The sequence below is a fragment of the Rhinolophus hipposideros genome (genome assembly GCF_964194185.1).
Source record: "Rhinolophus hipposideros genome assembly, chromosome: 8".
NCBI classification, from domain to species: Eukaryota; Metazoa; Chordata; class Mammalia; order Chiroptera; family Rhinolophidae; genus Rhinolophus; species Rhinolophus hipposideros.
In genome coordinates this window covers 67,229,424-67,242,845 of record NC_138054.1, presented here as the reverse complement: position 1 = coordinate 67,242,845, position 13,422 = coordinate 67,229,424, and positions in this window count along the sequence as shown.

The window sequence follows — 13,422 nt, the reverse complement described above, 5'->3', positions numbered from 1 at the left end:
TATATATGTGAATAATGTCTAAAAAGTTCTTTAATTTAGTCAACAAATATTTTTTGAGCACTTACTCTATGCCAGGCATTAATCTGCTAGTGGTTTTTAAGCTTTTGGGATCAAGTAATTGTTTGAGAATGTAATGAAAGCTGCAGATATCATGGTCACAAACTATTGCATATAAATCTGGCAGGTTACAGCTCTCTGAGAGATCCATGGGGTGCTCAGGGGTTCATGGAGTCTGGGTTAAGAACCCCTCTTAGGGGGTGCTTGAAGACATAGTTAATAACAAACTAAGTAAAATAATTATCCACATGTTGGAAAGTGGAAGGTATTATGGAAAAAAGAAAAAGTAAAGTAGGGAGGAGATTGGGGGTGCAGGGGGGCAGCCTGAGTATTGCATAGGATGGTCAGAGTAGGCCTCATTGAGACCATTTGATTTGAGCAAAGACTTGAAGTAGGAGAGGGCATTAACCACGTGTTATCTGGGGCCAGAGCAGTCCCAATAGAGAGAAAAACTGGAGTGTCCTTGCAAACTTCTAGCACTAAGGAGCTTGTTAAAAATGCACATTCTGGGCCCCCACCCCAAACTGAATCAGTTTCTGAATCAGTAGCTGGGCTGGGGCTCAGCCATCTGCATTTTAATAAGCTCTGCAGGTGAATCCAAGCCCCTGAGTTAGGGTAACATCTCAAGGCAGGTGTGAGCAACAGCCAGGGTGGGGGGGAGTGTGGCTGGAGCAGAGGGAGCTTGGGGTGGGGGGAGGTGTCAGAGAGGAGGAGGATCAAATGGGGCCTTATAGGGCCCTGTAAGGACTTTGGCAGAGGAGGGACATGGTCTAACTCATGCTGTGACATCATTGCTCTGGTTGGACCCCATTTGTTCCTAGCGTTTCCACGAACAGCCTCCTTGCTCTGCCTTGGACTTCGGGGCTCTTGCTCTTCTCTGCATGGAATGCCCTTCTCGCAGACATCCGCACGATCCAGTCCTTCCCTCTGTTCTCATCTCCATTTGAAAGTCACCCCCTCAGACACCTTCCCTGACCAACCTTTATCCTCTCACCCTGCTCTGCTTTTCTTCTTACAAGCACCTACCGCCACTTGGCATTATTTCAGGTAATGTCTCCTCACTAGCAGCTCAGCTCCCTGAGAGCAGAGGCTTTGAATGTCTTGCACAGAATGTTCTGCACAGTATATCTAAGATATCAGAAGAGTGCTGGGCACATAGTAGGGACTTAAGTGTCTCTTGAATGAATAAGTTAGGCAGAGCAGAACCTATTATCTTTTTTGACAAAGGAGAAGCCCAGAAAATAACTCAGGAAGTTGGCTGAGGTCACAAGGTGTGTATGGCAGAGCCAGGTTCGGAAGCAACATTTGTAGTCCTTGGAGCACAGCACTCCCCACTGATGCAAACTGCTTACATCCTGAGTGATGTCTTTATGAGCCCATTGCGGGGGAGGGCCAATGGGAAGCTCTGGAGTTGACAGGGCCACAGTAGTTCTTGGCTCTGACCAATGGAAGGAACTGGTAAGTCCTAGACAGTCTTGCGCCACTAAGTGAGGATGCAGTTCTTCGTGCTCCTTCCTTATCCCCAGTCCCCTTTCTTGAGAACATACAGAAGGATCCATCCCAAGTGGCTTCTGCCTCCCCCAAAGACTGCCTTTCCTGGTTGCAGGATCTCTTGGGTTTTACGCTTGCTGATAACCCCATTTCCACTACCCAAGGCAAAGCAAGGCTCAGACAAGTCTTAGCAAATACTTCTCCAGGGATTGACTGAGACTAGAAGGCTCATGAGAGGTACCTGGGAAGACCTGGCTCTAGAACTTCTGGATTGGCTGCCTGGTCCCTGACTGCCACCCCCACCACTGCCCCAGCCGCTTGGCACTTAAACCTGGAGACTGCTCCGAGACTTGAGGTCCAGGCTCTGACTGGCAAGGAAAGTTTGTCTCTTCTGCAGCTTTTTCTTTAGGTTACATCGGAGCGGAGAAGTTTCTAACACATCCCTTAAGAACCATGTCCTCCAAGAGCCCCCAGCTGATGATTTGCACCAGTGTACCTGGTGCTCAGATGATAAGAATGAGGCTACTATGCCTGATTGTAACAAGAATAATATTAGTTCATAGACATAGACAATAATTTAGTGGTTACCAGAGGGTAAGGGGGTGGGGGGTGGGTGATGAGGGTAAAGGGGATCAAATATATGGTGATGGAAGGAGAACTGACTCTGGGTGGTGAACACACAATGGGATTTATAGACGATGTAATACAGAACTGTACACCTGAAATCTATGTAAATTTACTAACAATTGTCACCCCAATAAATTTAATAAATAATAAAAAAAATCCACTGGGTTAAAAAAAAAAAAAAGAATAATATTAGTTAATGTTTATCGACCAGACATGGGTTGGAGGATTTACATGTATTATCTTATTTAACCCTCATGAAAACCCTGTGAGTAGCTACTTCTATCATTCCCATTTCACAGGGAAGAAAACCAGGACTCAGAGAGAGAAGTGACTTACCCAGGGTCACACAGCTAGTCATGGAGGAAAGGAGTGTGGCAGTCCCACTACTTGTCTCCCACTTTCACTTTCTCTTTACCAGCATGCCAGGTAAGTTTTATCCCAACAGATCCAGCTGTTTACCTTGCTCAGAATATTCTCCTCCCTCATCACCATATCTGCTTGGCTGATTCTCTCACCTCCTTCAAGTCTTTGCTCAAATATGACCTTTCTTTTATCCTGACTCTCCTATTTCATTGAAGTGGTTTCGAAAAATGTTCACACATTCTTTGATACTCCTCCTTAAACTCCCCTCTCCTAAATGTGGGCTGGACATAGTGACTCACTTCGAACAAATAGAACAGAGGAGAAGTTGTTTCCAAGACTAGATCATAAAAATATGTGGGTTTCTCCTTGCTCTTTCTCTCTTGAATCACTTGCTCTGGTGATGTTAGTTGGCATGTCATGAACACCTTCCAGGAGCCCTATGGAGATGCCTACATGGCAAGCAATCACGGCTTCCTGCCGTCCCTAAGTGAGGAACTAAGGCCTTTGGCCAACAGCCCTATGTGTGAGTCTCAGAAGCAGACCCTCCAGCCCCAGACAAACTTTCAGAGGACGGCAGGCAGCCCCAGCTAACATCTTGTTTGTAATCCTGTGAGAGACCTGGAGCCAAGATGACCTACCTAGCCATTCTTAGATTCCTGACCCACAGAAACTGAGATAATAAATGTTTGCTGCTTTAAGCTGCTAAGTTTTGGGGTGATTTGTTATACAGTAATAGATAACTAATACATTAATGCAGCAACCGGCCCCTGTTCCATCCCCCAAATGGGCCATACTTTGCTCTACTTTTTATTTTTTCTAAGCATTTATCATCTTCTAATACATTAAATAAGTCACCTATTTGTTATGTTTAATTGTTTATCTCCCCACCACTAGAATGCCAGCTCCACAGCAGGGAACTTTGTCTGTTTCGTTATTGATTTATCCCTAACACCTAGAACAGTTCCTGGCAATACCCCATTTCATTAAAAAACGAGATATTATCAATATAAGGCGATTCTAATTTTGGAAAAGTTAAAATGTAAAACAGAATTCATGGGCCTGAGAATCAATAAAATATGGTTGTAGGAGCTCAATAAGTATTAGAACATAGAACGAGAGAATGCTGATTTTATTGAGGGCAACAATATGCCCAGACAAAAATCAGACACATTCCTGGCCAATGAGACTAAGCAGAAGAGGTTGGGTGGGGCTTCCTGGAAAACTGTTTAAAAATAGATGGAATTATGGAGAATAGGTAAATCCAGAGACAAAACAAACGGTGGTGGCTTCCAGGGGCTGAGGGGAGGAGAGAATGGGGAGCAACTGCTTAACGGTAGGGGTTCCTTTTGGGTGATAAAAATGGTTTAGAACTAGATAGTTGGTGGTTACACAACATGGAATATATTAAATGCCACTGAATTGTTCATTTAAAAATGGTTAACTTTATGTTATTTGCATTTCACTGCAATTAAAAAACAACTAGTGGATTCAGCCAGCAGTCACTTTTTGTGTTTTGCCTTTCCTCCTTTCCTGCCAGAGATAAGGATGTGATGTCTAGCGAGGTAGTAGCCATTCTTTCAGCATGAGAAGAAAATAATAATAATAATCATAATCATAATCATAATCATAATAATGGCTAACATAGAACACTTAACATGTGCCGATACTGTTCTAAGCTCTTTACACATATCAAGTTGCTTAATCTTTATTTATTTTATCTTCCTATAAGGAAGGTAGTTATTCCCATTTTATAGATGAGAAAACTGGTACAGAGAAGAAAAGTGATGGCACATACTAAGGATGGCAGAGTAGAATCTAGGAGAAGCCTGGACCCTCCATGCACCATGGCGTCTCTGTAGCAGTCCCGGAAGACCTACTTTGGTCTTCTTACTACGTTATTTGAAAAAAGTATACCCCATTTAGTGACACCACTGTAGTTAGGTTTCTGTTCCATGCACCCTGAGATTCAAAGTTAGGTGTATGTGACTTTAGTGCAAGTGCTCTTTTAGCCTGCAAATCAGTTATCAAGTGCTTTTTGGTCACTCTGATCCCGCTGGATGGTGGTCCTCTTGAGGGTAGAGATAGGGAACTCCGAAGCCCCGTTCCCTATACAGGACCTGGTCGGTACTAAACAGTGCAGTGTGATGTTGGAATTAGCAGTTTGGACCAGCAAAAGAGCTCTGAGTTCAGGGAGGGAGACTTTCCTAGAAGTAACACAGACATCAAAGACGCCGTGAGCCTGGAGGTAGGTGAAGAGATTAAGGAAGAGTGAGTCTTCTTGGATGGACAGCGTCTGGACTGATGAGGGCAGGGAAATGGGCTTTCTCGACAAAGAGCACAGCTCTGAAATAAGAGCACCAAGGCTTGAATGTACAGCGTGAAGTTTAGCAAGTACCCGGTAGCTGGGTGGAGCTACCTGGAATAATGGTTATTTGTGTCTGGAGAGGAAGAAATCAGGCCTGAGCGGGGAAGGCCCTTGACTGTCAGCACTCACAATACTGAAATCCATGTGCAGAGTTTCTACATTTTCTTACAAACAATCCAAGAAAGAGAAAAGGCAGGAGGTATTTCACCCATTTTACAGAAAGGAATTGAGATAGAGACAGGTGGATCATTTACCTAATGTTGCATAATTAGCAAGCAGCAAGGATGGGACTTGAACCTAGATCATTTAAAAAAAAAAAACTTGGGGGCAGGGGAACAGTCTGTCTCTCCAGGGCCCATAAGCTCCAAGTCATTGTCCTTCAATCTAGTTGTGGAGGGCGCAGCTCAGCTTCAAGTCTAGTTGCCATTTTCAATCAACTAGATTGGGGGGGGGAGGATGGGGGGATGGCTCAGCCCACCATCCCATGCGGGAATTGAACCGGCAACCCTGTTGTTGAGAGCTCAGCCGCTCTGAAGCTGGGTCATTTGACTTCACGTCACATCCTCGCCTGCTGGAACAAGGGATGGTCAGTGACTCTGGGCGGGGAAGGGTCGTGGAAGGTCTCTGAGGAGGAGAGTGATAATCCGCCTATTGGAACTTTCTCTCCTACCAGTGGGAAAGACAGGATGGATTTGAGGTAAACTGCTGGGGCTTGCTAACAGACTCATTCATTCATTCATTCATTCATTCATTCATTCATTCAACAAGTACTTACTGAGCTCCTACTCTGTGCCAGGCACTTTCTGACATCATGGAAGTTATAATTTAGTGACAACAGAGACAGGAACTAAGTGAAGAAACAAAACAATTAAACTGTCAAAGCTAGGAAGGAAACAAGCAGAGTGATTGGAACTTACTTTAGCAAGAGGGGTCAGGGCCAGCTTCCTGAACAGGTAACGTTAGATTGAACCTGAAGGAGATGAGGAGCCAACTTGCAAAGAACAGAGGGAAGATGTTCTGGGCAAGAAGCAGCATGTGCAAAGGCTCATGTAGGAAAGAGCTGGTGGGGGGGTTTGAGGGACTGAACGAAGGCCCTGAGTCTGGAGGGTGGTGAGCTGAGGGTTAGTGGGCAGACAGGCAGGCAAGGGGCAGGTCATGTTGGCACCGAGGGGCTGAGTCAAGGGGTTGGATGTGTTTCAAGTACGATGGGAAACCACTGGAGCCAGGAGTCCCCCCTCGGTACCCCGATTGGGACAGGAACCCTGTGGCCCTGTGGAAGAGGGAGATTAGGGACGGTCCAAGGGGCTTAACCACTTATAATGGAGTCATATTTAGTAGGGATGGGGGCATTACATTTTAAAATCAACATGTAAGGCAAAAACCACATGTAGTCCTTAAGACTCCCCTGTGGAGCTTATTACATTTACATCTTACCATATATAGTATATACAAACATACCTAACATAAAAATTTCACCCATCCAATATATAACTTAATATTACTCTAAACACATAAAAGGGAGAGGTAAAGCTGAGAGTCAATGAGTGCCCATATATATTTGTGTGAGGCCCCTACAATGAATGCTGTGGGTGCCCCGCCTGGATCCCCTTTCCTGGCTGGGTCACCCACCTCTGAGCTGCCGTGATGTTGGCTAACAATCACAGCTGCCCCCTTCTCTTAAGACTTACCCTCAGCCAGATGGAAGCCTCCCCCCGCCCAACCCCTGCCCATCCCGGGGACAGACTGGTGAGGGTACAATAGACCAGTCCCCTTGCCTCAGTGAGAAGCTGGCTGTGTGGGGCAGCTGGAGCTCCAGGGCTCCCCGTGGGTCAGGCTGAGACTGCATCCCTCTGCCTGCCCCCTTCTCTCTCAGTCTTCTTCTCCTGAGAACTCTGCTTCTAGAGAATCTGACCTTGAAGGGCATGCCTGTTAGGTGTCAGGTGGTTGAGAATCATTGTCTTATTTAATCCTCACAATAGCTCTTGCAGGGATCTGCCTTGCTCATGGTGACACTCCTCCGAGGAGTGCCCCCTTGCTCGCTTTACCCGTGGGGGTCCCCGGTTGTGCTATGTGACCCACCTTTGCTGGACATAGTCTCCTGTGCCATAGACCAGAGTGGTGGATCTTAGGTCCAAGCTGGGCCAGATTCTTTCTCCTTGCAGTTTGGAATTGGGACCGAAAGATAGCAGCCAGCCTAAATGAGGCTGGGACTGTCACACGTACACCTATGTGTGAGCTGTGGCGCAGCCAGCTTTTGCTACAGGCACCAGATAAATGGAAGAAGCCTGTCTGCAGAGGGAGAAAAATGAAGTGAGCACAGAGGAAAAGCAATGAGAGGGAGATGGAGAGGGAGTCCTGCCTGAATTTCTGATGGCCTTACAGGCTCATGTGGTCCTGGAGTTTCAGGAGGTGCCCTGGTCTCTACCTGACACAGTCTTGATTTTGTTTGCGCTAGCTTGAGAGACACAAAAAGCGTTGGCTAAGATGGAGAATTTTGTCCCCATTTTACAGATGACGAGAAATATGCTCAGGAAGGGTAGATCACCCGCTTATGGGAACACCGCCAGAACCTGATGCAGCTAGACGTCACAGCAAGGTCTGGCTTATTCCAAGGTCAGATTCCTTTCATTGCTTAGCTTGCCTTCCCTGTGCTCATGCCTGCGCACTGGGGACAAGGCTCAGGGAATGTGGGTGCTGTATCTCTGAGCATCCCAACTCTGGGCTGACAGAAATTGCTTTCTTTGGCTCAGGAATTCCTGAGCTGCCTCAGAAGATGGCAAAGGTGTCACTTCACCCTGGCAGGTGCTACTTCTGACCTGGAATCCACAGATATCCTGTGAACAAGTGGCCTGTGCCCAGCTTTGCAGCCAGGCTCAAAGGATGGCCCAAGAACCCTTGATCCTTCTCCTGAGGATGACCTTGACCTCTGATTGCTGTGTAACTGGGACTGAGACCCTGCACATCTGTGGGAAGGGGAGTTTGGCCTGAACTGCATTTCCTCACCAGCATCACCCATCCCTTAAGAATCGGGCTGATATACGAGTCCATGCTGAGCCCAAACCAAGCATGATTAATCACTTCCTCCTCTGTGTTTCTGCTGCTGCTTCATCCTGTGCCTGAGTCATTTCCGCCTCTCTAGTACCTCACACAGCGCCTAGCACAAAATAGATATGGGGGCACATTTGTTGAATGAATGGTGTTGAGTCTTACACTGTTGGATGTTGTGTCCACTCAGTCCCCCTGACAACACTTAAAGCAGCATGAGGGTAGAGCCAAGTTTTAGTCTATGATGGGGAAAGGCCGGGATGGTGCAGTGCAAGAGTGTAGATTTGGCAGACATTCAGGAGTTCTTGGTTTGAATTCCAGATGTGCCCCTCTGGGTCTTCAAATTTTAGGCATGTTATTCCTCCTATCTGAACCTCAGTTTCCTCATCTGTAAAATGGGGGTGATGACAACTATCTGAACACATAATCAGGAGGATTAAGTGAGATAATATACCTACAATTTCTATCATTGGCCTAACACAAAGTAGGAACTCAGTACATATTAATTTTCCTCCACGGAGGTATTTCCCAGTGTCTGGCATATGACAAATATTCAGTAAATACTAGGTCATCTTCAGGCCTTCCTGGACCAAGGGGCCCTGGTCAAGCTACCAGCTGACTGCAACTGCATGAATGGGCCCGGGGATACCAGCAGAGCCCAGCCAAATTGTAGCATGTAGAATCAGGAGCTAGTAAATGAGTGCTGCTTTAATTCATAAGTTTTGAGGTAGTTGTTACACAGCAAAAGCTTACTGAGAAAAACAATGAAGTGGAACAATGAAGTGAAGAGGTCTTTAGGAGCAACTGGAATGAGAACTCTCTCTCTCTCTCTCTCTCTCTCTCTCTCTCTCTCTCTCTCTCTCGCTCTCGCTCTCGCTCTGGCTCTCCCTTTCATCTTTGCTTTTTTGAGCAATACTTTCTTTCCATTTCACAGCACAATGATTTTCTTCACAGTGTAGAAAACATGGCTGAGTTTTATACCTTGCACCTTCAGCTAATGGGAAAAAATGGACTCCTTTCTCTGCATTCCAGGTCTAAGCACCCCTGGGAAAAGACTTGCTGGCCCAACTTGAGTCAGGCACCCCCACTTCCCTCCTCACACCAGACCCTCCCCCAATCAACCGGTGATGGGGTAGGGAGGGCAGGATCACAGAACACATCCCAGATGACACACACTGAGCACAGTGCTGTGCCAAACACTGTTCTAAGGCTTCATGTGTGTTAACTGACGTCATCTTCATAATACAACAATCCTATCAGAGCTGTTATTATCTCTGCTTTGAGGTGAGGAAACTGAAAACTGAGGCACAGAGAGCTGAAGTAACTTGTCCGAGGTCACATAGCCAGAAAAGAGTGGCCGGGATTCATACCAAGACTGGCTCCGGAGCTCACACCCTTACCAACCACACTACTGTGCTGCTCACACTGAGCTCCTGGGGTCGGGCTGGGGGTCTAAAGCATTGAGGGGTGGGCAGGGTGGAGGCCCTCCAAGGAAGGAACTGGAATGCTGTGCCCAGAGAAAGGAAGGCCCTTTCCCTAGAGACCCTTAAATCACAGTGCCTTCAGATCTTAGCAGTGAGAGTGGAAGGTTCTGGATGATCTCTGAAAATGAATCTAGGACTAGAGTAGTGGGCAGATAATTGAAAGTGGGTTTCAATTCAATGGAAGGAATTTCTTGAGAGTCAGAGGTGTGTGAAAATAGTACGGGGGCCTCTGGAAATGTGAGTGCTTCATTGCCAGGAGGTGGAGAAGCCCCTCGCTGGGGCCAGAAGTGCGTCTGAGAGGATTCCTGCCATCTCCATCGCTGAGGGTACAGTCCGTGCAGGACAAGCGGAAGGAGCTCAGTGGGTAAGAGGCTGGACTGGGGCAATGGGCCCAGATCTTTGGATCAATAAACCATCCCTTTCCAAATTTGAGGAACTGAAAGGGGGCCAATTTTTTATTTCACCAAGTCAGGGCATACAAAGCAGCCTAAGCAGCCATCCAAACCCACCTAAAGCAATTATCAGACACTTCATCACTTCATAAAAGGAAGGCCATTTTAATTCCAAAGAATCCAAATAGACAATAAATGTCTCAGAATAAACTATTGTTTTCCCTCCAAGTAAATCAGTTGACAAAGGTACATTAACATGACAAAAAGATATAGTATAAAAACCAATTTCAAGACAGAAAAATTAGGGCATAACACTTTGTCTTACATGATTATATGGTAATGTGACTATTTTCTTGATTTGAGTTTGTCCCTTTGAGGATCTGGAATTGCTGGAACCACAGACTTATTCTGGGATTAAAGGAATTCCACTTACTTTTGAAAATCCAGTTTCAAGGGGGGAATATGGAGGCAAATGGAAGCAATACCCTTCCAGCTATTTCATTTTGCAGATGAACTGAGGGAAATTAAGAACAAACAGCTTTCAGGGTTCTCTAGCTGCTTTTCCCTTCAACTTTACCTCACCCCTCCCAGCCCAGCTTTCTGGTGTATGGGGAGGGGAAGCACAGAAAGGGGCTGCCTGAGGGTCAGGGTCCTCCTCGCTTCCTGCTGCCTACCCCAGTCTATGCTGCTGAGGACCTACCACCCACCGGAGGAGACCATTTCAAACTGTCACAGAGAGATGTGGGTGGTCTTTATGAACCACTAGACCAGACACCCTGCAAAACCCCTTTCTAATCAAATTGCATTCCAATGACTAGTGCTCTGAGTCCTGAAGAAGCACCCTGTGGCAGTCCTGGTTTGGCTGATTTTAATCACAAAAAAGAAGTACATGCATGAGGAAGGATTCTGTTATTATTAATAATAGTAACAGTAGCTGACGCTTGGGGAGCCTTTCCTCTGTTAAGCAATGTGCGTGCATTAGATTATCGAATTCTTACAATAAGCCTGCAAGGTGTGTACTCTGATTTTTCCCATTTTTTTTTTGATTTTTCCCATTTTAAAGATGAGAAGAATGAGGCCCAGGGAGGTTAATGCTCAGTCACATAGCAAGCAGCTGGCTAAAGTGGGGTTAAAATTTATGCCTGAAGAAGTGCTAAGGTTTCACTATTAACCACTGTGCCTTGTTCTTTATTTACCTCTCAAAATGTGAAGAGGAATATTGGTGGGGGTGGGGCATGCATGGAGAAATAGGTCCTATATCTGCCCATATCTCATTAAAGATCTGCTGTTTCCCAGTAGATGGAGGCTGCTGTGTGATCATCTCCAGTTACCTTGTGGGTGTGACCTGCTTCCTTGGCTGGTGTGTAAATTCCCTCAGGGGAGAGTCATGTGCCCCCTTGAATGCCCAGCCTGGTGCTGACCTGGCTGGGGACTAGGAGGTGTGGCTGCCCCCTGAGCGTGGTTCAGATATAGGGGGCAGGGTTGGGCCAGGCAGGAAGAGGCAGCCAGAGGTTTCCTCTGGGTGGGCCAGCCTGGCTCTTGCTGGGCTGGAAGCCAGCCTGGAAAGGAATTTCCCAGTCACGTCTTAACTGTGTCTTCCTTGGGGAGAGAGCACAGCATTGGAGGAGGGGCTCTGCTCTTCACTCCCCCAGAAAGCAGCTGCTCAAGACGGAAGAGGAGACTTGCGAGGGGACTTGCGGTACCTTCATTTTGGGGGAGGAGGCAGCAATTTCTCATAAGGTATCATGGTTCTTCCCTCCTGGGAAGAGAATAATATTCCAACAACCGCCAAGCTGATTGGTGCCCAGGGAATGTCTTGGCTTAGCTGGCTGATCACCAACCAGCGCTTTAGCCAGTGCTGTAATAGAAACAGAATGTGAGTCACATAGGAAATTGTAGATATTCTAGTAGCCATGTTTTTGTTTTTGTTTTTTTGTTTTTTTTTTTAAGTAAAAAAATTTTTTAAAGTAAAAATAAATTTTATTTAACCCCAAATATCCAAAATTATATCATTGTAGCACATAATCAATATGAAAATTAAAGACATTTCACATTTTTTGTACTGAATCTTTGAAATCCAGTGTGTATTTTATACTTACAGCTCAATTTGGAGTAGCCACGAATCAAGTGCTCAGCAGCCACCTGTGGCTGGTGGCTCCCATATCGGACAGAGCAGCTTTACACCATGGATTCTGGATACAAAGACCCAAAAGTCTCAGAATTTCTGCATCCTAAGATTGCAAGGACTTGAGAAGGACTTCAAGGTCAACTGGTTCAGACTCTCTCACACAAGGAAATTACTTTCTTCAAGGAGATCCACTGTTGGGAGCATTTTCTCAATCCATTGAGATTTTGTTTCCTGGCAATTATTGTCAGTTTGGCTCAAATAAACTCTTATAAGCTTTCTTTTAGGCTGGATGCTTTTCATTGACAATATCATCTAGTGGAATTAAATATAAAATATTAGTTTAAACTATTACATATAAAAATTTGAGACATCTGTAAAATAAAGTTCCCACCCACGTGAGAGGCTCTTAAAAGGATCAACATGGTGGCCTCAATAAAATATCTCTCAAGATTAATTAAAAAAAAAGAAAGGAGATGTACCGTTCCTAGCAAAGCTGATGTCCACACCTACTATGTTTTCCCAAAAATAAGACCTAGCTGGACCATCAGCTCTAATGTGTCTTTTGGAGCAAAAATTAGTATAAAACCCAGTATTATATTATTTAGTATATTATATTAAATTATATTATATTATATTATATTATATTATATTATATTATATTATATTACATTATATAATATTATATTATATTATACTCAGTCTTATAGTAAAATAAGACTGGGACTTATATTAATTTTTGCTCCAAAAGACGCATTAGAGCTGATTGTCCAGCTAAGTCTTATTTTCTGGGAAACGCAGTAGGGATCTCTGTCCCAGGGGCCCCTGCAAGGGGAGATGGGTTGCTAACAGCAAACATCAAGGTGTAAAATAAGGGCAAGAGGTAAGGCAGGAAGACACTGGAAGGAGGTAGAATGTACCCTACCTTAGTACACATCCTCTTCTCTGTCACCTCACTTTCTGGAGGGAACATCACAGCCTGGGCACACAGTGGGCAGGAGTCCCTAAACCTGAACATAGATTCAGGCCCACCCCTTCCCTTCTGATTCTCCTCTCTTCTTTCCATATATATGGCAGCCTACAACGAGCTAGACTCCGTGCTTGGTTGCAGGTAAAGACAGGAGCAAGGAGCAGTTAACTCTGCCTTGGGCAACCAGGGAAGGCTTCCCTGTTGGACAGAGCCAGAGTAGCAGTACAGCTCGGTGGTGGTCGGGTGATGGAGGGGGGCTGGGTGATGAAGGGAAAGGGCTTCTAAGCAGAGGGAGGGTGATAGTTGGAGGGAGGGGAGCTGTGAGTGAGCTGTCATCCTATTTTCCCAGGGGTGACAGCTGCTGCTACTCTTTCTCCTCCCCCAACCCTGGGGTCTCAGGAGTCACCATGGCTTCCCATGAAAGAAGGGAAATTCTTTTTTTTTTTTTTTTAGATATGTGTGGCCCACCTGAGGTCCTAAGAAGACCAGCACATGGTGGATAC